Source organism: Lycium barbarum, chromosome 2 (assembly GCF_019175385.1).
Source record: "Lycium barbarum isolate Lr01 chromosome 2, ASM1917538v2, whole genome shotgun sequence".
Lineage (NCBI taxonomy): Eukaryota > Viridiplantae > Streptophyta > Magnoliopsida > Solanales > Solanaceae > Lycium > Lycium barbarum.
In genome coordinates, this window is record NC_083338.1 from 52,139,171 (window position 1) to 52,163,949 (window position 24,779).

Sequence of the window (24,779 nt, forward strand, 5' to 3'; positions counted from 1 at the left end):
ATCCGATGTTGATGCCTAAATTGCCACAACCCTATCCCTAGAAGAGGTTGTCGCCAAGGGCCTTCCTATATTACCTCCTAGTGAGGAGCACGATAATTTTTCGATGATAACGGGTGGTCAATCGATGATGAGGGGCCGATCAAGGCCTTGGAAAGGGTAGATGACCAAGTCCCTGAGGCTTCTCCTTTTGATAATACAACGGCCACGCCTTCCAAACACCATGTCAATGAAGGGCCTTCCTCAGAAAAGCCTTCATCCCTGGCTCCAGAAGTTTCGGGAAACTCTGATGTCTTCGATACTGGGTCCTCCGTTCCACTGAATTGTGAAAACCCCTGAAGACCTTCTACCTGAGCCCACTTTTGAACTTGTTTTTCTCATTTACCAGTGATATTTATCTTTGGACTATAATTAATTTATATGTCTTTTGGATTGACTTTTATTTAGGTCGCGTGCCATATGAACTTCTTTTGGTTACTACCCTTCTCGCATGTTTTTGAGACTTGGTGAATAAAGTTTTTAGTGCATACATTCTTGTTCTGTTGGTACATAGGGATTGGGAGTAATTTTGCACAAGTGTTTAAAGGGAATACTTAGCCGCAGGGATCCTTTCGTATCTGGATTCCCTCTTCGGAACTGTACTCCATATTTCTTCTTAGACACATGTGTTTAGCTCTCGCGATTTCTATTGTATTTCATTTTTAGAGTTCGAACAATCGATTTCCCAATCCGGCAATATTGCTTCCCGGATGCATATTTTATGACCAGGAATTTTGCACGTCTGGTTCATAATAAAAGGAGGTCCCTTTTTGTTTGGTGCTGATAAGGATAGGAGGATGTCTCGACCTCATCCTAATTGGAATAAGGTTCATGAGACCTTCACACTCTTAGGCTTTGAGTTCGTGTCGTGTGTTTGAAGCGGATGATTGCGAGTATGAGAGACTCGTTTGTACCAATAGACAAGAGTATAACGGAGGAGCTATGATCTTTTATTTGCAGAAGAGGGTTCTTAGGCCCTTGCAAATTTATAAACCATTGCGGGTTTTTACATTGTGAGCATAAAATTGTAACCCTAAGAGATAGGAAAAACGTCCTTCATCCTCTCCTATTCTTGAGAATGACCCTACTGTTTCCCTCAACCCCCTAACACTCTAAGCTACTGCTTGGATTCCCAGTACATTGATGGTCACAATATGCTTTATTGTTGTTGCCTCATTGAAAACCTTGCTAGTAGAAACCCACTTGGGGAAAAAACTTGGCCAAGGAAAAGAGTACAACACATATTTTCAGTTTCCGCTGCTTTTCTTCGAGATCAGCCTTTCTTCCGACAAGCCAGTCCTGGTTCTATAACCAAAGGTGAAAGAATGAAAGGGAAGAGACTAAATACAACATATTATGTTCCCCAAGGTCACACGCTCGGGTCGAAGTCGACTGCGAAGTCTGGTAGGTCCCGTGTCTTGATGGTTGAATAAGGTTGGTATGTCAGGTCATACTCACTTTTCTTGACTGACCATTTGGTAAATTGGCTCGACAGGTTCTCGCCCTGCAGCATACCTTTCAGAGATAAAGTCGAGACTGCTATCACAAAGTGACATTGGAAATACAATCGAAGCTTCCGGGTGTCGTAACCAAGTCCAATGCCAGCTTTTTAGGATTAAAGTATCTAAACTCCACCCCTGTCAGGGTCTTGCTAACGTGGTAAGTAGGGATCTGGTCGTCTCCCTCTTCTCGTACCAGGGCCACACTGATTGAGATCTTGATCACGGTTATGTAAATGAACACGCGCTCTCCTTCTTTTGGCTTTGCCATCATATGAGGCCGCGACAAGTACTCTTTAAGGTCTACTAGGCCTCGATGGCACTCTGGCGTCCACTTGAACCCATTATCCTTTTTCAAAAGCTTATAGAATTTGTGGCACCAGTCCTAAGACCGAGACATAAATCTCCCCAGGGTGATAACTTTGCCCGCAAATCTCTGCACCATCTTCACATTTTCTTGCACTTCGAGCATTTGCTAAAAGGCCTTGATCTTGTTCGGGTTCATATCTATTCCTCAGCTTGACACTAGGAAACCTAAAAATTTTCTCGACCCTACCCCAAAGGCACATTTTTGGGGTTTAGCTTCATATTATGTTTGTGGAGGATGTCAAAGGTTTCCGGCAAAAAGGTTAAATGGTTTCCGACTTCTAGAGATTTTACAAGCATGTCATGTATGTAAACCTCCATCGACTTCCCAAAATTCTTTTTGAACATTTTGTTACCAGCCTTTGGTATGTCGCTTCTGCATTCTTTAGACCGAAAGGCATTACATAGTAACAAAAGTTTCCATAATTAGTCATAAAAGAGTTTTTTTCTTGATCCTCCAGGTAGAGTCCGATTTGATTATACCCAGAATAAGCATCCAAAAAACTATGCAACTCGTGCCCCACTGTTGCATCAATTATTTGAGTGCATGAAATGCCCTGAACTTTTGCATTAGAATCCGTCATGACTAAGATTAAGTTGAAGTCGACGAGGTTACTTAAATATGGAAGAATAGGCTAAAGTTGTTGCCTAAGGGTCCAAGTGTATTTAAATGTTAAATCTAGTTAAGGTAAATGAGTTCATAAATGAATAAGATGCTGGGAAAAGGTAGGACAACCTATTAGCTTCACCTGTATATGTCACCAATACACTTCACCTATGTGTCTCACTACGTGCCTCACCTACTTGCTCACACGTCCTACTCGATTGAATGTCCTACTTGCTTAAACTACTTGTTACATATCCTACTTGCTTGAGCTACTTATTTCCCGTCCTACTTAATTCACGTCCTACTTATCAAACGAGGATGACACACGTGTTTATACATAATTAGTAACCTACTTGCTTAAGTAGGTGATGCACCTACTTAAAATGTTTGTACTAGATTAAAAGGGAGGGGAAAAAGGAAAAATAATGTAAGGGGGTCGGTTGGGGGTCAGTTTAGGGGCTTTATAAGCCAAAATCAGATTTTTATCTATTCATTTTCACTCCCTCCTCTGTCTTTCTCTCTCTCTCTCTCTCTCTCTCTCTCTCTCTCTCTCTCTCTCTCTCTCTCTCTCTCATTTTGACCAAAGCAGCCCCCAAGCTCTCCCAAACACCTCCTAAGAGTTGTCGTATGACCCCAAGGTAAATTCAGAGGTAAACAACATAGATCTTGGGGTGTTGTGCAAAAAGAAGTAAAGCAAGGATAAGGTGTGAATTTTGATATAGAAGGTAAGATTTTTCTCTTTTCAGTGTGTATAAGTTAGTTGGATCTTAGATGTACTTAGTTGCTACTAGTTGTTAAGTTGAAGGTTGAATTGATGTAGTTGAATTACTAGTTGTGTTGTATAGGATATTGGGATTGTTCTTGTTGTGTGCAGGTGCTGGAAGTGTTTTTGAGCTTGCATTAACATGTTATTAAGAGTGTTACAAGGATTAGAAGGGATATAGGCTTGGATAATTGCTGTAGAACCATATGTATAATAGATTGCCGTTCGTCGGCTAGTTGTCATGTTCTTTCCATTTGATACTAGTAATGTTTTCGTTGTTGTAGATTAGTTTTGAAGGAAGATAGTTCCGTTGGCTTCGTTTAAGGATCAGGTTACAAGGTAAATAAGGATATTCCTTGACTCGCCACTATGGCATGATTTGTATTATTTGTTTCCTATATGAGCTGTGAAGTTTAGAGCTTTTAAGAGTAGTAATTCTATATTTTGAGCCTACGAATCCCCAAAGAAATTTTATGTGACTATAATCAGTTTCTACTTGAGCGTGTTACTCCTCGAAGTCAATTTATGAGTTGTCATAATGGAAATAGAGTTTCCCCGTAGGTAGGACTATATTAGTAGTCTATAGAGTACGATTCCAAAATAGAATTCTGGATGTGCTCCATTTATGTATTTGACAGTTTCATGTACTTCCTATTTAATGTTGCCCCGATGACACGAGTTTCACATGTCTATTGGTAGTCTCTTGTTCCTTCAGTAGGAATGAACGGGTCACAGTTGCACCTTCAAAAGAGTTTCCATAGCATGACGATAATTAGTTGACAATAGGTAGAATCTTACATGCTGGATGGTTGTAGTGTGTTATGAAGACCATTAGTAAGGGTGGCATGGGGATTTGTTTGTTGACAATTTCTAGTTGATAATGAGATGAGAACCTTACTTGTTAATGATGGTGGCAGTCTATAAGTACGATTAAAGAGGTTATAGAACAGTGGCTAAGATGAATGATGCTTAGGATGAATTGTATGATGATTCTCAAGTGACAGTTGGGAGTTATAGATTTATGGCTAAGGTATGGTACTTGATAGTTACAGGCTATAGGTATGGGACTATAGAACGTTACGTAAGCTAAATGATATCCCACGGCTAATGTCTAAGTAACCATTATGGGATGTAGAGGGTAAAGTTAGATGGACCATAGCGATTGAATCCAGGTTGTTTTATTGGGTTGTAGAGTGTCCTTGTCGGACGAGTCACGTGGATATAGATATGTACGTTACTCATGAGAGTACAGAGGCCTTAAGAGGCTAGAGCACATATTTGAAGTACAAAACGAGGATCACATAAGCGTAAGTGTGTATATTCTTCTTGTATCCTTCGACATGAAGTCGAGTCATTAGTCTCCTCGCCTATATGAATTCCACAAGATAAAGAGTGTAAGCCTTTCACTAGTATTCAGTTATTTTGGTTATGTGATGTCATTTTTATTGTATCAAGTTCTCATTTTCCTATGCACAAATTGGCGGTTAGTCTGAATGTCAGTTGTCGCCACATAAGTAATCCATGAGTTATTTGAGTGCTACTGAACTAGTCTGCATTTGAATGACCTCATTAGAGTCATATGTAACGACTATTTGTCCGTCTTCGCTGTCATGGATCCTCAATACTTGTCCTCCCTTATAAACCAAGAGTGGTTAAAGGTACATTATCATTGAAGCTCTATTCATCTACTTGATAGTTGTCTAGTTTATGCAGTTGGTCTAAATCATGATTTGTTAGGTATTATACATGAGTGATTCTTGAGAGTAATCAGGTTCCTTAATTGTATCATTTGTAAGTTACAGTATCGTCTGAATAATTGAATCATTTGTAAGACTTCACCCAGATTTCTATGTGGGCTAAGTATGTAATTATCGTCCAGAGTACGTGGCCTATAGAGGCTTATTTGTTCGCTTATCTAGGTTTATTTACTGGCCTATTGAGGCTTATTTCACAGTCCACAAAGGCTTATTTTCTGGCCTATAGAGGCTTATTTGATGGCTTACAGAGGCTTATTTGATGGTCTACCGAGGCCTATTTGCAGAATAAATATTTGCCGTACTTATACGTGGTAGATCCCGTTGTGACTCGACATATTATTTCTTATGCGCTCATATGATTTATGTATTCTAAAGAAAGGTAAAGAATTAAGTTAAGGAACAGTAATCAAAGTATATGTTCCCAAGTGAACAGTAAACGATCCTAGAACGTTGCTCCGCATAGCGACCCAAAGACATCATATGAAAGACTCTAAAGAAGATTAAAAAAGACAGAAGTACAATAAGGTTCAGTAAAGTGTTCCTATGGATGTTTTCAGCTATATCTACTTGATTAAATTTCAGTTGTCTCCTTTATGAGCTTCAGTTTATTATATATTTCATGTCTACCTTACGTACTCGGTACAATCTTTCTGTACTGACGTCTCTTCGCCGGGGATGCTGCATTTGTTATGTTTCACATTGTAGGTTCAGATATACGGGATGGTGTACATCATCTTTAGACAATGCATATATTCAGCGAAGGTATTGTAGGCTCCATTTGCATTTGGGGCTGAGTGAGGTCTAGTGATTTCAGTAATATTAGACGCTTTGGGTAGCTCGATGCCCTGTCCCGGCATTTGTTTAAGTTGTTTAGTAATAAGTATTCGTAAAGGCTTCAAAGATAGTACATGTGGGTTCATTGGTATTCAGTTTCATGTCATAGGCTATGGGCCACATTTACATGCATAAATCATTTGTATTACTTAGTCTTATCGGAGGTTATGTCATACCATTTGTGCAAGTTCATAATAGTTGTATATAGAGCATAATCTGTCCCATTTGGGTTTGGGGCGTGACAGTACGATAGCGGGAAGGAGTCTTTAAGGCATGCTTTGTTTAGGTCTTTAAAATCCACACACACTCGGAATTTATTATGTTTTTTAGGGACCACTACTACATTGGCGAGCCAGTCCGGGTGTACCACTCTCCGAATTGACACTTCAAGTAAGCGTGATACCTCCTCTTCAATGAATTGGTCATGCACAGCGGATAGCGGCCTCTTCCTCTGCTTCAGGAGGGGATACTCTGGATTGGAGCTGAGTTGTTAGATGGCTACCTCAGAGGGGAATCCCTTTTTATGTCTAAGTGGGACCAAGCAAAACAATTAGAGTTAATTTTTTTAAAAATCTAATAACTTAGGCTTGAGCCCGGGTGAAAGTTAATTTTTGGAATCACTTTCAATTTCCAAATTCTTGACGCCATCAGAAATACACCAGCTGATGCCTGTTTAAAGAGCCATTGCCTCTGCCATGTTGTTTGAGTTGATATCTAGAGGCACGATATATGCATTAATCAGTCTTCCTTAATCATTTATGATAATTACTCCTCCTCCATTAGTCCCTAGGTTACCTTTTGAACATCCATAAGAATTTAGCTTCAAGAAACCAGGGGAAGGAGGATTTTATTTAACAATGTGATCTCCAGATGTTTGGGATTATCCATAATATTTTGGAAAATGTCCCAGCTAATATGAGGAGGAACTGAAAAATTGTTTGTGAGCCAACACAGTGACTTGTTGGTATATTTGGAAGATAATTCTCTTGGAGTCATGGGAATGTTTTCAAATATGTAGCAACATATTGCCTTCCAAATGCTCGAAATAATAATTTCAGTAACTATTTATGAAGCTAATTGTTGGATGGGATTACTCCTTTTGTTCATCCACCATTTGGAAATAAGAAGACTTGGAGAGTTACTGTTATCAGGGATATCAATGTCATGACCCAAATTCGAGGGTCGTGATGGTACCTACACCCTCCCACCGGTAGGCGTACCATTGTAGAGTAGTATACCATTCAAAAAGATAAGTAAGAGAATCATTTGCACCATTGACATTATCCAAATAGTCTTAACATAAATATAAGTAAGTGCGGAATATAACTTAGTCAAATACAACCCCAAAACCTAGTCAGACTTGTACAAGAGCTTTTAAATAGAATACAAGTCTTAGGCAGCCCAAAATAGAAAACTTTCTCAAAATGAGAAGACATGATAATATAAGGATGAGAGTCTAGGCCTGCAGGTCCAGCTGTCGCTCACCCCACATTCTGGAAATAATGGCTTCAAAATCAGTCATGGGGGATGGAACTGGAGCAGGGGTCTGTATCTGCACCAAAAAACAGTGTAGCAAGTGTAGATGAGTACAAAACCACGTCTCGGTAGGTATCATAGGCCGAAAATGAAGGAATAACGTAAACAACATATAAAGATTAAGGCTAAACATACAAGTAGAACCACACAGCCAACATCTATAAACCTCCTCTAACCTAAGTCATGTTCCACCCAAAAGACAGTGGCCAAAAATCATGTGAGAATGCAATGATTAAAATGAATGAAGGCATGGATGCAAATGCACTGGCCAAATCCCATACCTGGTCCACACATGCGGCCATTCCATCTAGTCATAGTCCATGGGGGGACTTGCGAGCTTCACATACCTCTCAACACCATCTGGCACATACCTTCAGACTGGGTGAGAACCATATCATATCATGTTATATCATCTCCGTGCAACTCATACCATCATAAGCGAATTCATTTCCCTTCATGTTACACCTAGAAAATTTCCCGTTAACGTACAATGAATAGACTAACGAAGGGCACGACGTATACGATGTTTTGATAAGTAAGAAATAGCACTTGATGATGCTAATCGAGATTTCAAAGACATTTGAGGTAAGGGAAGAAAGTTGTCAAGGAAAGCAAGGGATATGTTGTGTATCGGAAGAGATTTACGAGTGACAAGTTAATGATGGCTTAACGATGTTTCGGAGAAGAGTGATGACGTCCCTTTGATTGGTAATGGGGTTTTAAACAAGTGTCAAGAAGGTTCCATAAGGTTTGGAGGTCAAACGAGTCAACGAGAATGAGTTCGGAAGAACTGGGCATTATGCGGTCCAACATAATGGCCGTATAAATTATTCTGGCCGTATGCTTGGCCATATAATCAACCTAGATTATCACACCTCACTGGACCAAATCTACAGCCAGACATACGGTCAATATAATTTATACGGACCGTATGTTGGTCCGTAGAATCTGGTCGGGACAGTTTCATGAATTAATATAAGGACCCTCTCTCATTTAATTCATTTCATTTCTCCTCTCCACACTTCAAGAAAACTCTAGAGAATTCTCCACTCTTCATCCACAAGAATCCAAGAGAAATTGATGATCAACTTCATCAAACCAACAAAATCAAGTGTATGAAACACATTAAAGTTCATCTAAGCCAAGAAATTCCAATGGAAGTGAACTAGGGTTTTGGTGCAAGAGAAGTATTTCGACTCAAGGCTTATTCCTACACTATCTAAGGTAAGTTTTATGATATTTTCATGTTGTTTAAGGTAATGAGAGGTTGAAAGACTTAGATTATGGAAGGAGATAGAAAATGGGTCACAAAGATAGGAATAATGAGATTTTGAGTAGTAGTTTGGAATGAGTCATGAATATTGATATGTTGTGAAGGTAAGTATGATATAAGTGACATCTAGAGTATGGGATAAGTATTATATGGGAGAAAACGCAATAGTGAACTATGACCATGATTATGGAGGAATTGAAGTGAAATTGTGAAATGTGGATAATGTAGATGAATGATGATTGTTGCTTATAATATTGTGAATGTCGTTATGGATGTTTGGAAGTTGATATGGAATATGGGAAAAATTTTATAAACAAAGGAATTGTTGCCCAATTTTCTCTAGCTTTAGTAAACACGTTCTCATAATCGTTTAGATAATGTTAATATGAACTCCCTTGAAGGTAAAGACGTGAGCATTGAAGGAGAACGATCAAGCGGTAGAATAGCTAAAGGAAAATGTATGTGAGGCTATTCCCTTCTTTCTAAGGCATGACTCCTATGGAATGAATTCTCCTATATTTCCATGACTTTCCTACACATCGGAAACTATGAGTCTATGGTTATAAAGAGCTTTTCATAAGATTAAGAAAAGGGATACGATGTGAGTATGATGATGATGACTATGAGTTAAGCCTAAAAGTCTAGAGTTCGTGATATGCTAATTCCATAAAGTTCTTGCTATGGATACGATATGATGTTTCTACAATCTAATGACCCTAAGTATAGTTCCATTGATGCTTTTCCGTGTGTGTACTCACCTTAAATGTTAGTCCCTCCAAGGTGAGATATAACAATTATGATTACTCCATAATGTAGTCAGGGGTTCACGACCTCATGACACCCCGACATAGCCATGGTGACCTTTAAGTTTAATGTATGATTAATGATGAATGTATGATGATGCTAAGTTATGATAAAGTTATGATATGCTTATGAAATGTGTGATAATGATAAGTTTATGTTGACTATATGACGATACGATTCCACCGTGCCTAGTTGGCCGGGCATTTCACCGCGAAGGCGGGCTGCATATGATTCCACCGTGCCTAAATGGCTGGGCATGACACCACTAGTGGGCGATATATGATGGTTACCCGGACGCGGGTTAACGATGATAATATATATGATGTGATGATGTATGCACTATGATGATACATATACTATGATTATATATATGTGTGTGTGTGTGTGTGCGAAATGCATTTACCCTTAAAAGTTACGCAGGTTACATCTTCATCTTATGTCTTATGATTGTTCTATTATGTTCATTTCATTCATGCCTTTCATACTCAGTACAATGTTCGTACTTACGTCCGTTTTCTTTGGACGCTGTGTTCATGGCCACAGGTAGACAGGGAGGTGATCCAGGCTCGTAGGAGCTATTAGCTGACTTGAGAGCACTCCATTGTTCCGGAGGTTCCATTGACTTATTCTTTTATGTATATACTTGTATTTTGGGCATGACGGGGTCCTGTCCCGTCCCTTTGTCTAGCACTCTAATAGAGGCTCGTAGATATCTATGTGTGGGTAGTATGGTCTCACGATGTCCTTATTGTATGTATATTATTTTGATAGTTGAGGGGCTTATGTACATAAAGGTAATTATGCTTCAAAAGTGACAAATGGTTTTCCTATGATTTGAGTATATGATTAATGAATGAACGCTTAATATGTACGATCGGCAATGGTACGAGTGGTGCTCGGTGGTTAGCCCAGGGTACCCGTCATGGCCCATAGTCGGGTCGTGACAAAAGTGGTATCAGAGCAGTTCAGTCCTAGGAAGTGTCTACGAGCCGTGTCTAGTACAGTCTTGCTTATGGTGTGTTGTGCGCCGCACTAATAAACAGGAGGCTACAGGGCGTTTAGGAAAAATGACCATTCTTCTTCTTATAAGATCGTGCGATAGAGCCGTGTATAGGATTTTCTCCTCTCTAATAGTGTGTTATGATTTCAGTGATGCCGCCAAAGGGAAAAGCTACAGTGGCCCAGAAGGCCAAGACTATGATGAAAAGGCAGGTAGAAAAAGAGCTACCAATGAATGTAGAAGAGGGTGAATCGCATAATGAGGCTCTATCTAATACTTCTCCTACTCCGCCTATAACAGAAGAACAAGAAGGGGCTTCAGCTCCAGCTCCTATGCCTCCAGTTCCTCCACTGGCTACTTCGGGGCGGCAAGTGACCGAGGCTATTCATCCACAGTGGCAGAATGCGGGTCCAAGTGATCGGGCAGCTAGTACCAGAGCCCGTGATTTCATGAGTTTGAATCCTCCGGAGTTTTTCGGGTCAAAGCCGGATGAAGACCTGCAAAGTTTTATCGACGAAATGTTGAGAAGATTGAAGATTATTCATGCCTCAAAAACTGAATCTGTGGAGTTAGCATCTTATAGACTTCGAGATGTGGCTGTATTATGGTATAGTAATTGGATATTATCAAGAAAAGAGAATACGCCTCCTCCCGTTTAACAAGAATTCGTAGATGCATTCATCCGCCACTATTTTCCACCCGAGGTCCGCCGAGCTAGAGTGGATAGATTTTTAAATTTTAAACAAGGAAATATGAGTGGTTAGGAGTATAGCCTTCAGTTTAATTCATTGGCTAGATATGCCCCGACTATGGTGGCCGACATGGGAGATAGGGTGCAGAGGTTTGTGAGTGGCTTAGGGCCACATTTATTTAAGGATTGTTTGATGGCTTCGTTGCAAGATGGGATGGATATCTCCCGCATTCAAGCCCATGCCCAGAATTTAGAAGGACGATAGCATCCGCAAATGGGTGATCGTGATATTGATAGAGGGCAAAGCAAGAGGGCCAGATCTATGGGGGCAGGTAGTGATCATAGAGAGGGATCAAGGCAGGCATATTCTAGACACTCAGGCCAGTAGGCGATTAGTGCACCTCTACGATTTGCAGGTAGGAGATTTGACCGCTCCATTCTTTCAGGACAGGGTCAGAGTTCGAGAGCTTCAGGTTCTCAGTTTGGGGGTGATCATAGTCAGAGGAGACCACCAGTACCGCGATGTAGTCAGTGCGGTAAATTACATTCGGGGCCATGTCGTCAAGGCACAGATGCTTGCTATGTTTGTGGACATACTAGGCACTTGATGCGTGATTATCCCTCGAGGTATGGTAGGGGTGGGGTTCAGCCCACAGGATCAGCAGCTGGTTCCTCTTCAGTGCGCCCGGTAGGGCAGACTCCCCAGATTCCAGCAGGTCGAGGTAGAGGCAGAGGGGGAGCATCTACTTGTCATGACCCGACTAGGGGCCATGACGGGTACCCGGGGCTATCCACCGAGCACCGCTCATTCTGCTACTTATCATAATCATTAAGCGTCCATTCATCAAATTCATACTCAAATAAAAAAAATGATTTTTTTTCATTTGGAAACATAATTACCTTTATATGCATAAGCCCTTCGGCTATCAAAATGATACACACATACATATATACATATATACGCTTATCAAAATCGCGAGACCATTCTACCCACACATACGTATCTATGAGCCTCTACTAGAGTACTAGACATATGGACGGGACAGGACCCCGTCGTGCCCAAAACATACGTGCACATAAAATCGTAACTCAATGGTACCTCTGGAATAATGGAGTGCTTTCAACACTCTGCTTATCGAATTCTACCAATCTGGGTCTCCTCTCTGCTTACATGTGGGCATGAACACAGCATCCAAGGAAAACAGACGTCAGTACGAATATTGTACTGAGTATGTAAGGCATGAATGAGATGAACATAATAGAGAATCATAAGACATGAGATGAAGACATAACCTGCGTAACTTTTAAAAGAGGATACCTTTCATGCCTATATCATATATTATCATGGTACATGTATCATCATAGCGCTTACATCATCGTATCATACATGTATCATAATACCGTATCTGTTCATACACATTAACGTTATTCGCATTCGGCCACGTAGTGGCTCGACAATATCACATACATATTTTCCGGGCTTTTCCTACATATATCATATACCTATCTATATCATGTACATATCCATATCGTATACATATTCATATATCATATACATATTTGTATCATATACATACTTGGCCAACCAAGGCTTCAGGGTTACACATACCTGGCCCTACCAAGGCTTCAGGGTTATACATACCTGGCCCTACCAAGGCTTTAGGGTTATATCTACCTGGCCCTACCAAGGCTTCAAGGTTATCCGTACCTAATTGCAGAGGTGCGCGCGCGTTACATATATGTATATATACATTCTACCTGGCCTTATAAGCTCGGGGTTCCATAATAGTCATACATAGGCACATATACATAATAGCTCATAAGCATCTTTAGCATCATTACTATTATCATTGTCATCATCATCGTCATTACCATCAACATCAACATCGTCATCATTATCATCACATATATCTCATAAACTTATCATAACTTTTCATAGAGCATACATTTGAATTTATAGACAATCTATGGAAACCATATCATATCTGTAGCATGAACTTCGTATAAATATCGTATGATAGACTTTGTAATCTCTAGACTTAGGCTCATCATTAGCATTATCGTTTCTATAGCATATCTCTTACCTTCATCTCATATGAAATCTTCTATGAACATAGACTCGTAACTTTCTGGAACATTGGTCATAGGACATGCATTAGAGCTTATAGACAACCTATAACAATATTGGGGTGACATAAGGTCGAGAACCCCCAATTCCATTATGGATAATCCATAAGCATTATGCCTCACCTTGAAGGAATTAACATATAAGGTGAGTGTAGTTAATGAAAAACATCAATGGATCGTAATATGGTTCATTAGCCTTGTAGAACCATAATATTATAGGCCTTAGAATCTTTATACTTAGATTCATCATCATCATTATCGCATTCGTAACATACCTCTTATCTTATCCCATATGGCTATTCATGAACATAGGCTCTTAGTTTTCCGGATGGTAGAAAAGTCATGGAGAGGTAAGGAAAATACTATCATAGGAATCAGATAAGGATCATTAGCTTCGTAGGAATATCATATCATGAGTTTTATGACTTCTAGACTTAGATTCATCATCGGTATTGTCATGATCGTAACATATCTCTTTTCTTTATCTCATATGAAGTTCTTTATACTCGTAGATTCATAGTTCCCAATATGTAGGAAAATCATGGAGAGATAGGAGGATTCATACCATAAGATTCATGCCTTAGAAAGGAAGGACTAGCCTTACATACCTCTTTCGTTTAACAATTTCCATCGCTTGGTTGTTCTCCTTCAATGCTCACGTTTCTACCTTCAAGAGAATTCGCATTCACATTAGCTAATCAATTACATGAATGTGCTTACTAAAGCTAGAGAAAATTGGGCAGCATTTCCTTTGTTTATACAACTTTTCCCATATTGTATATCAACTCCCAAACATTTATAATAACGTTCACAATATCGTAACCAACAATCTTCATTCATCTACATTACCCTCGTTTCACAATTCCACCTCAATTCATCCATAATCATGGTCATAGTATACTAGTACGTTTTCTTGCATATAATACCTATCCTGTGTCCTCAATATCATTTATAAGATACTTATAATCACAACATATCAAAATTCATAACTCATTCCAAACTACTACTCAAAATCTCATTATTCTCATGTTTAAGACCCATTTCCTATATCCATCTACAATCCAAGTGTTTCAACTTTTGAATAACTTAAACAACATGTAAATACCATAAATCTTACCTTAGATGGTGTAGGAATGAACCTTGGGTGGAAACTCCTCACTTGAGCAAAACCCTAGTTTCACCTTCACTTAGATTCCTTGTCTTGGATGAACTTTAATGAGTTTCTTAAATTTGATTCACTTGGTTTGATGTAATTGATCTCAAATACCCCTTGAATTCTTGTTGGAGAAGTTTAGAGAGATGTTTTAGAGAGAAGGGGGTGTGAAGGGAAAATGAAATGAAATGAAACTTGAACCCATTAAATACACAAATCTGTCCCGACACCTTTATACGGACACACAAATGGTCCGTACAATTTATACGGTCCGTATGTGTGACCGGATAATGGTTCCAGTGGAGTCTCTTCTCTGGACAGGTTATACGGCCATACCTACGGTCCGTATCTTTTGTACGGTCCGTATAATGGACCGTACAATCCACAATTTTTCAAAAATCATTTTCGTCGACTCGTTTGATCTCCAATCCTTATGGAACCTTCTTGACACTTGTTTATCACTTCATTAACAATCTAGGGGACGTTATAACTCCTCTCCAAAGCATCATTTAATCATCATACATTGTTACTCGTAAATCCTTTCCGATACATCTCGTATGTCTTGCCTCCTCTTGGCAAACTTTCTTATCTTACTTCGAGTGTCTTTGAAGTCTCATTTAGAATCATCAAATGTTATTTCTTACTTATCAAAACATCGCATACGTCGCGCCCTTCGTCAGTCTATTCATTGTGCATGAACGAAATTTTTTTCAAGGTGTAACACTACTTCAGGTGCCACTCAGCCCCGTATGTGTGCTTTAGCCGGACAACAGGATCTTGAGTCCTCCCCGAATGTGGTTACAAGTATATTATCCGTATTTTCCTATGACGTGTATGCATTGATAGATCCGGGTTCTACCCAATCTTATATTACTCCGTATGTTGCTAGTCGTATTGGGGTGAAACCCGAGCCAATCAAACCTTTTGAGGTATCTACTCCGGTTGGTGATCTCGTGATGGCTAGACAAGTGTACAAAAATTATGTAATTGTGATATGCGACCGCCAGACTAAAGCTGATTTAGTTGAGCTGAAAATGTTAGATTTCGATGTGATTATGGGTATGGATTGGTTGGCCACATGTTATGCTAATGTTGATTGCCGAAGGAAAGTAGTTCGATTTCAATTTCCGGGAGAGCCCGTGCTTGAATGGAAGGATAATACAACATCTCCAAGAGGTAGGTTTATTTCCTACCTTAAGGCAAGGAAGATGATAGCTAAAGGCTATATTTATCACTTTGTCCGAGTTCATGACATCGAAGCAAATTCGCTAACTTTCCAATCCGTTCCGGTGGTGAATGAATTTTCGGATATATTTCCAGATGAACCTCCAGGCCTTCCTCCGGAAAGAGAGATTGATTTCGCTATTGATGTGTTGCCGGACACCAATCCTATTTCTATTCCTCCTTACCGAATGGCTCCGGCAGAATTGAAAGAGCTAAAGGTACAGTTGAAAGATTTGCTTGAGAAAGGGTTTATTAGACCCAGTTCATCACCGTGGGGAGCACCTGCCCTATTTGTAAGAAAGAAAGATGGCTCCCTACGAATTTGCATCGATTATAGGCAGTTGAATAAGGTGACGATAAAGAAAAAATATCCTCTTTCGAGAATTGATGATTTATTTGATCAATTACAGGGTGCCAAGTGATTTTCCAAGATATACTTGAGGTTAGGTTATCATCAGGTGAGCTTTAGAGAAGAAGATATTCCTAAAAAATCTTTCAGAACGAGATATGACCATTATGAATTTCGGGTGATGTCATTTGGGTTAACTAATGCTCCGGCAGTGTTCATGAATTTGATGAATAATGTATTCAGGCCTCTCTTGGATTTATTCGTAATAGTATTCATTGACGATATTCTGGTATACTCTCGCACAGAATCAGAACATGCAGACCATTTACGTATTGTTCTTGGAATTCTTCGAACTCGGGAATTGTATGGAAAATTTTCAATGTGCGAGTTTTGGCTGAATTCTATAACAATCTTAGGTCATGTTATTTCAGATGATGGCATTCGAGTTGATACTCAGAAAATTAAAGCGGTGAAGACTTGGCCAAGGCCTACGACGCCTACAGAAGTTCATAGTTTACTGGGATTGGCAGGTTACTATAGAAGGTTCGTAGTGGGATTTTCATCTATTTCAGCCCCATTGACGAAGCTAACCCAAAAGTCAGCTAAGTTTCAGTGGGATGATGCTTGTAAACGCAGCTTCCAAGAGTTGAAGGACAGATTAACCTCAGCCCTAGTCTTGACACTCTCAGAAGGGCCAGATGGTTATGTTGTATATTGTGATGCTTCCGGTATTGGGTTAGGGTGTGTGTTAATGCAGCACGGTAAAGTCATCACTTATGCTTCGAGGCAGCTACGGAAACTTAAAAAGAACTACCCAACTCATGATCTTGAATTGACTGCAGTTATTCATGCATTAAAGATGTGGAGACATTACTTGTATGGTGTGCATGTTGATATCTATACAGATCACAAGAGTATTCAATACATTTTCAAACAGAAGGAGTTAAATCTGCGGCAGAGGCGGTGGTTAGAATTATTGAAAGATTATGATGTGAATATTTTATACCACCCCGAAAAGGCAAATGTAGTAGCTGATGCGCTTAGCCGCCGATCGATGGGCAGTCTATGTGAAGTTCCTTCGGAGAAGAAAGAATTAATTCATGAGCTCCACCGACTAGCTAATCTTGGAGTACGTCTAGTTGATTCAGATAGTGCAGGAATTGGTATTAATAATCCCACAGTTTCGTCCTTGAATATGGAAGTGAAAGAGTGTCAATACGAAGATCCTCAGTTGAGCCATTATAGAGACACATTTCATGAAAAAGAGAAGTCTCCATTTGAAATTTCTATAGATGGAATTCTTAGATACCGAGGCAGGCTATGTGTTCCGAATGTTGTAGAATTACGTCGCCGAATTCTAGAAGAAGCTCATTATTCTCGGTATTCTATTCATCCAGGAATGACAAAGATGTATCATGATCTCAAGTTAATTTATTGGTGGGATGGAATTAAGAAAGACATAGCAGAATTTGTAGCTCAATGTCCAAATTGCCAGCAAGTGAAGATCGAACATCAAAAGCCAGGAGGATTATTGCAAGCAATGTAGATTCGTACTTGGAAATGGGAAGTGATCAACATGAATTTTATTGTGGGGTTATCTCGTTCCCGAGGTATGTATGATTCCATATGGGTGATAGTGGATAGATTGACGAAAACAGCTCATTTTCTTCCAGTCAGAACCACATACTCAGTAGAAAATTATGCAAGGTTGTATCTCAGCGAGATTGTGCGACTCCATGGTATTCCGATATCCATTATCACAGATAGAGGGGCACCATTTACAGCTAAGTTCTGGAAATCCTTCCAAGAAGGTTTGGGTACTCAAGTAAAGCTCAGCATGGCATTGCATCCGCAAACTGATGGGCAAGCCGAACGTACCATTCAGACCTTGGAAGATATGCTACGAGCATGTGTTCTGGATTTTGGTGGTAGTTGGGATGACCACTTACCCCTTATTGAGTTTGCATATAATAATAGCTACCATTCCAGTATTAAAATGGCTCCGTATGAAGCTTTATATGAAGGAAGTGCAGGTCTCCAATTGGATGGTTTGAAATAGGAGAAGTACAGCTAATAGGCCTTGAGTTGATTCAACAAGAAGTAGAAAAAGTCAAGGTGATCCGAGATCGATTACTGACAGGCCAAAGTCGCCAAAAATCTTATGCGGACAACCACCGGTGAGACTTAGAATTTCAAGTTGATGATTGGGTATTCCTGAAGGTGTCGCCAATGAAAGGTGCGATGAGATTTGTCAAGAAAGGGAAATTGAGTCCTCGATATATTGGACCTTATAAGATTATCCGCAAGGTGGGTCAAGTAGCTTATGAATTGGACTTGCCTCCAGAACTTCAATCGGTCCATCCAGTTTTACATGTCTCAATGCTCCGCAAGTGTGTTGGAGATCCTACGAGGATTGTTCCAATAGATGATGTTCAAGTGACAGAAAAGCTAGTCTATGAAGAAGTGCCCATTGCCATATTAGACAAGCAAGTACGGAGACTTCGAAATAAGGAAGGAGCTTCAGTTAAAGTCTTGTGGCGAAATAACAACCGAGAAGAAATGACTTGGGAGGCAGAAGAGAAGATGATATCCACATATCCTCACTTATTTCAGCCCACGGAAGAGATCCATGATGAGACATCGATATTATGAGGTATGTGTGTTTTCTTTTTATGCATATGGGTCGTGTGTGGCCAACTTATATTGCTATTGTGTTGTGGCCCTATGAGGCAATGTTATTGTGGGCTGTTGTGACAGGATGGTAGTGCCATATTACAGGAGAAACTCTGGCGAAATTTTTGTAGTATTCCCGAGTGCTTAACATTCGAGGACGAATGTTCCAAAAGGGGGGGAAGAAAGTTAAACCTCAAAAATTTCTCGTTAACGTACATTGAATAGACTAACGAAGGGCACGACGTATACGATGTTTTGATAAGTAAGATATAGCACTTGATTGTCACGACCCAACACCGTAGGCCGTGACTAGTGGCCGAACTGCACACTCATATACACCCCTATTAGCTATAAGATCAATCCACAACCAAACATAATATGGAACCCATAGGACCAACACATAGTCTCAGGACTGTCGCACAAATATATATATCAAGCAACCTGTCTCCTGAGGAGTCACAACTATTAACAGATAACACAGTATATAAGCCGACAAGGCTGTCATAGCACGTGGGAACGTCCCAACTATATATACGCAAGCCGGCAAGGCTGCCACTACACACAACATTCAAAAACACACACACACACACACACATATATATATATATATATATATATATATATATATATATATATATATATATATATATATATATATATATATATATATACGCAAGCCGACGAGCCTGCCATTATGAGTGGGAACGTCCCAAAACATAAGTCATACTAACACCGTTGGACAATATATATACATATAACCCACACACATGTCTACAGACCTCTAAGAGTAACAACAGTAGCATATGACGGGACAGGGCCCCGCCGTACCCCTGAACAAACACATATATACAACAAAGGGTTCTGTACCAAAAATCTGGGCTCCGGAACAACGGAGCTCTCCCAAAACAACTGAGGAGGAGTCCTATGCTGAGGGGTCACCAACCGGCTATCTGTACCTGCGGGCATGAAACGCAGCCCCTCGAGGAAAGGGGGTCAGTACGGAGTATGTACTGAGTATATAAAGCATGAAATACAGTAAAAAGGATCATAACTGAAATAGAGATTCCAGGAGACAAGTATGATAATCAACAAATCACTATACCTGTGCCTTACGAAACCAAATCATACATATCGTTATCATATACCGTACCCGGCCCATTATGGTACTCAGTGCCATAATCATATCATCATATCATTATATCATCATATCATCATATACATTTATATACCGTACCCGGCCCTCTAGTGAGGGACCCGGTGAATAAAGTCATCATATGCCATCATATCATCATATACATATACCGTACCCGACCCTCTAGTAAGGGACTCGGTGAATAAAGTCGTGTACACGTATACCGTACCCGGCCCATCATGGGACTCGGTGTCATAATCATATATCATATCATCATATACCATACCCGGCCCTTTAGTAAGGGACTCGGTGAATAATACAGTGACACTGTGCACGATAACATACTCGGCCCGGGACTCGGTGAAAGATGTAACAACAGTATGCACGAGCAGAGTAGTGAGTAACCATATGCATATAAATCATCTTTTAAGACTCAATAGATAAGTAGACTAATCAACGCTCGAGTATCAGGATGATAGTCCTATTCAATGTTCTTTGAATATCATTATGAACTATATCAAATAAAGTCTCGGGGATCATAGACATGTATCAAATCAATACGAGACAACTTATGAAAGTTAAGGACATTATTCATTATAGAATCCTTTACGAATAGGAACTTTTATATATCATTTACTAGCCAGTCATATAAAAGACTCGAGGGCAATAGCTCGACTATCTTGAGAGTTCTAACATCAAGAAGTGAATAAATATCATAAATCATGCTCGGAACTTGTGAATAGAATTACCCCAAAGCTCATATCATTCATCACTTACGTCTAGGGCATGCCAAAAGAAAGAAGGGACAGCTTTACATGCCTGTTGACGACTAACGGCAAAACCGTTCGCTTTGTCGCTCTCTTAGCCTATTTAATACAAGGGTAATGTTATCGTTAGTAACTATATTTTCTAGTCCCCAAATCTATAACCCATTTCTTATTGAACCTATATTTTAGCTTATATATTCTTATTTAAGGTTTTCTATTAGTTAAAGACTTAACGAAAATCGGGTAGCATTTCCCCTATAAATTAGCCTAACTCGAATTTCTAATTGTCCTCCTGTCAACACAGAAATACCAACAACAATGACATACACATAAATTTCTCACAACTCAGCCCATAATACTCCTAACGACCCAACTACTTTTTTTTAAAATTCATTTCAGCCCACAATTTCCTATAATATCAATTTCATGCACTTCCTTAATTCCAATTTCGTCCAATCCAATTATAATCCTTCCATTACAACATCATTAACGTAATTACACCATAAAATATGTAAATCTTACCAAATTTTTCTCGGAGGAATTTCTACTCTTAATTGCTCCAATTTCGCAATTTCTTCTTCCTCGATTCAATATCCAATGTTTCTACCACCTTCTTGGACTTGCAAATTAACTTAAATTTTTTTTTTAGAACAGCCATGGCTGGCCGTGAACAGTAGCATCCATGGCTGCTCATACTCTTCTTTCTCCTTTCTTTTTCATCTCCATTTCTTTGTTCAATTGAATTGTGAAAGTGATGACTCAATGAGTCATTCTTGGCTTATGTATATGGCTTCTCCAAGCCTTGCACGTGTCTAACTAAATGACTCATCCATTTATTTCTTTTTCTTTTCTTTTTTTTTTAAATAAAGTTTTGGGTGGGGCCCACGTAGAGTAATTAGGCTAAAGAAATTTTAATTAATCCCTAATTCTTACTTAGTAATCTAATCACAATTAATTTGTAATCTAATCACAATTAATTAATCCCTAATCTCCAATAATGTTTTTACACTAAATAAAATTTATAACCAATTTATGTACTAATTAAAATTGAAAATTAAAAGTTTCTATTTCTTGTCCGAAAATAATTCCGCCTTTAACTTGAGTCGATTTGCTTGTTAATAATTCGACGTATGAAAATATACGGGGTATAACATCCTTCCCCCCTTTAGAACATTCGTCCTCGAATGTTAAACTAATCCTGAGTTCTCAATACTGTTTTCAAGTGTCCTCTTATTTAATTATGCCCTTCACATACCTCTTCCACTGGTCGATTCGCTATAATTTGTTATAACGCATTCCAGGCCTCTACACGGTCATTTCTGTAATATTTCCTCCTTCTGTTGCTTCTCGAGGTAATTATTCCACGTCATTGCCTTTACTCTTCTCTTTGTTTCACAGTTGGTTATCAGTTGTATTTCGAGCCGTTCTGCTGAAGTGTTACTGCCTCTCTTATCTGCATACTGTTCAGTTGTACTGTCATAGATTGATTCGGACTTGTATTCATGGTACACATAGTCATGGCTCGACTCTTTAAATGTGATTTTTATAATGTGAAGACGTCCCCCGTCGGTTCATTAGACTTTAATATCCCTAGAGTATCGCATGCCTCTGGTAACCTGTAGACCCATCGCAAGTTTTACGAGTAAAATGAAATTTCCCAGAGGATAATATTTTTATACTCCATTATCCTTGCTTTACGCCGCTGTGACTGTCCGTATTCTGAAATCCTCAACATCATATGTCACTCTCTGACTTTCTTTTTAAAGGTCCTTAAGTATCATTTGCTTTTATTTCTCGATCCCGATATTTAGGGTTGGCTATCAAATAGCGCTAGGGTCCCCTCATATTATAATTTTACTGTCACCCAGTAACCAGTAACCCACTTGTGCTGATTGTCTCGATTAGATCATTTCGTAATTCCCTTTACCCTAGCTGGCAATACTTTAGGCATATTATCTCGTGTCATTTCTCTGTTTTTGACTCAAATTCTTCTATTGCCCCTTTGATCAAATTTGCTCTTAGCTCTCCTTTCATGTACCCTATTGCAATCTTTACACAAGTATGTGTAGGTGCTCGAATCAGCCTAGTAATTACCTTAGCGTTGCCTCACTTGTCTTTATGCAGACCCTATATCATCCTCTTATATCTTTCAACTGATATCAAGGCTCAACTATGGTTTTTGCCCTCAGTACTAAATATATCTCCATAGTTTTGCCTCAGACCATCTTATACCTTTCTTCGATGTATCCGAAATATCGCAATCACATTGTTGTTACTGAATTCTTACTCTTCTTATCAAGTGTTCACTCGGCCTCGTTTTTAGTATATAAGTATTCGTAGGTTGCATAACTATTCCTGTACAATTCGTACAAAGTGTATCCAATCTTAGTCATAGTCTTTCCTTCTCCTGGTGTATTCTGCTCTACATATCTTATTGTACTAAAACTCACTTGCTGTCTATTTCGCCATCCTCTTTCCCCCTTTCTCTATTCACCATTTGACTTTCTCATATCCTACCATAGGAGAGATTTCTTATTCCTTCTCCTTTGCTACTTATGTGTCGCAATATCATTAGCCAATAACTCTGTTGTCAACATCTTAATCTCTAACCCAGTATAGCCTTGCTATCTTTTATAATATCCTTTTAAGTTACTTGTTACCATTCTCTCGTCATATTCTTCCTTTTTATAAGCATCCACCTTCTGATGTCAGATTATCCAAGGCCTTTACTAATAATTCTCAGCACTGTCTCAAATACTATCTTGACTACTTGTTCGTTTTATCGCTAGCCCTCCGATCTTACCAACTTATTCCAGCATAAGGTTTCACTTGAGATTTGAGTATCCATATTAAACGTGTTGCAGTGCCAGTTGATTTCCTCTTACACTTGCATTTGTCTCATTCGCTTCCCCCCTTTTGGGTGTACTTGTATCATTATCTATTTGTATTTCACTCTACGTCTTCATTTCAAATTTCAAATTCCTACGATTCTTTTTCCATCCATTTGGTATGCTGTGCCATATCCATGTCTTCCTTTAGACCATCTATAACTTAGATTGCCCATGTACGAACCCTTAACATAATCACGAGGTGATTGGGAACTCTCGATATATAGTACAACATCTAATCCGATGGTTGGTACTCGAGTATTGTAATTAGTGTAGTAATTTATCCAAAGCCATATTCCATTCATTCCAAGCAGTAATTAGCTAGTATTTATAGTCATTTCAAATTCTCCATTTGGTAGCACTTATATTCTAACGATAAGTGTCCCAAGCTTTCCTATAATACCATCTTTATCCCAACGGATATCATCTGTTTTTTTTTCTAATAACTTCACAATACCTCAGTCGTTTCGCAAAACCACAATCCTTGTCCTTTAAGGAATTCGCTATTTCCGAGGTGAGGTCACATACACGTAGTACTTCTTTATGCCTCATGCCCTTTCATCCTTGTCGTATACTCAGCGCTAACTTCTAACTTGCTCGGAATCATATCAAATTCATCTTAGTAATGGTATTGTCTTATCACCTTCCCGTCTTACTATATCTTAGGTTCATAGCTATATATTTCCCTTTTATCCTATACTCGTACTTGATTTATTACGTCCGTCTTGAGCGCTTCCTTTAGTATTCCTTTCATTTCTCCAGTCTATTCTTTTATTTTGTGCACGAGGAATCTCATGCTATTCCCGTATCTTTCAGAAAACACAACTTCTACATAAGCCCTCTCTCATTTTCGAATCATATTCTGTTTATCTCTTTATTCTTATCACACCAGTCATTTCTAGCATTCATTCTGTCTCGTTGCTGATCTTTCTTCAAGTTGGTCTTTCACAGTTCTATCACTTGTATTGCTCGTTTTCCTAACTATACACGTCATAACACATCGCTACATTGTAATCCCACTCGCTTTCTTCTTATCCTCCTCTTTCTATTAACTCCTTCTCTTCCTGTGCTCCCTTTCACTTTTATTACCACTTGACTTTTGTTTTGAACTTTCCTTATTGAACTTTGTAAGTCCTTCTTGTTCGTTCTACATTTACTTTTCCGTTTCACACTAATCACATCGTATTCTTTTCCTTGCTAGGATTTACTCCTTTCTATCGCAATCCTTATAGTTTCCACATTACATCCTTTTCGTAATCTATCCTATAACGTAATACTTTTTAACTTTATTAACGATTCT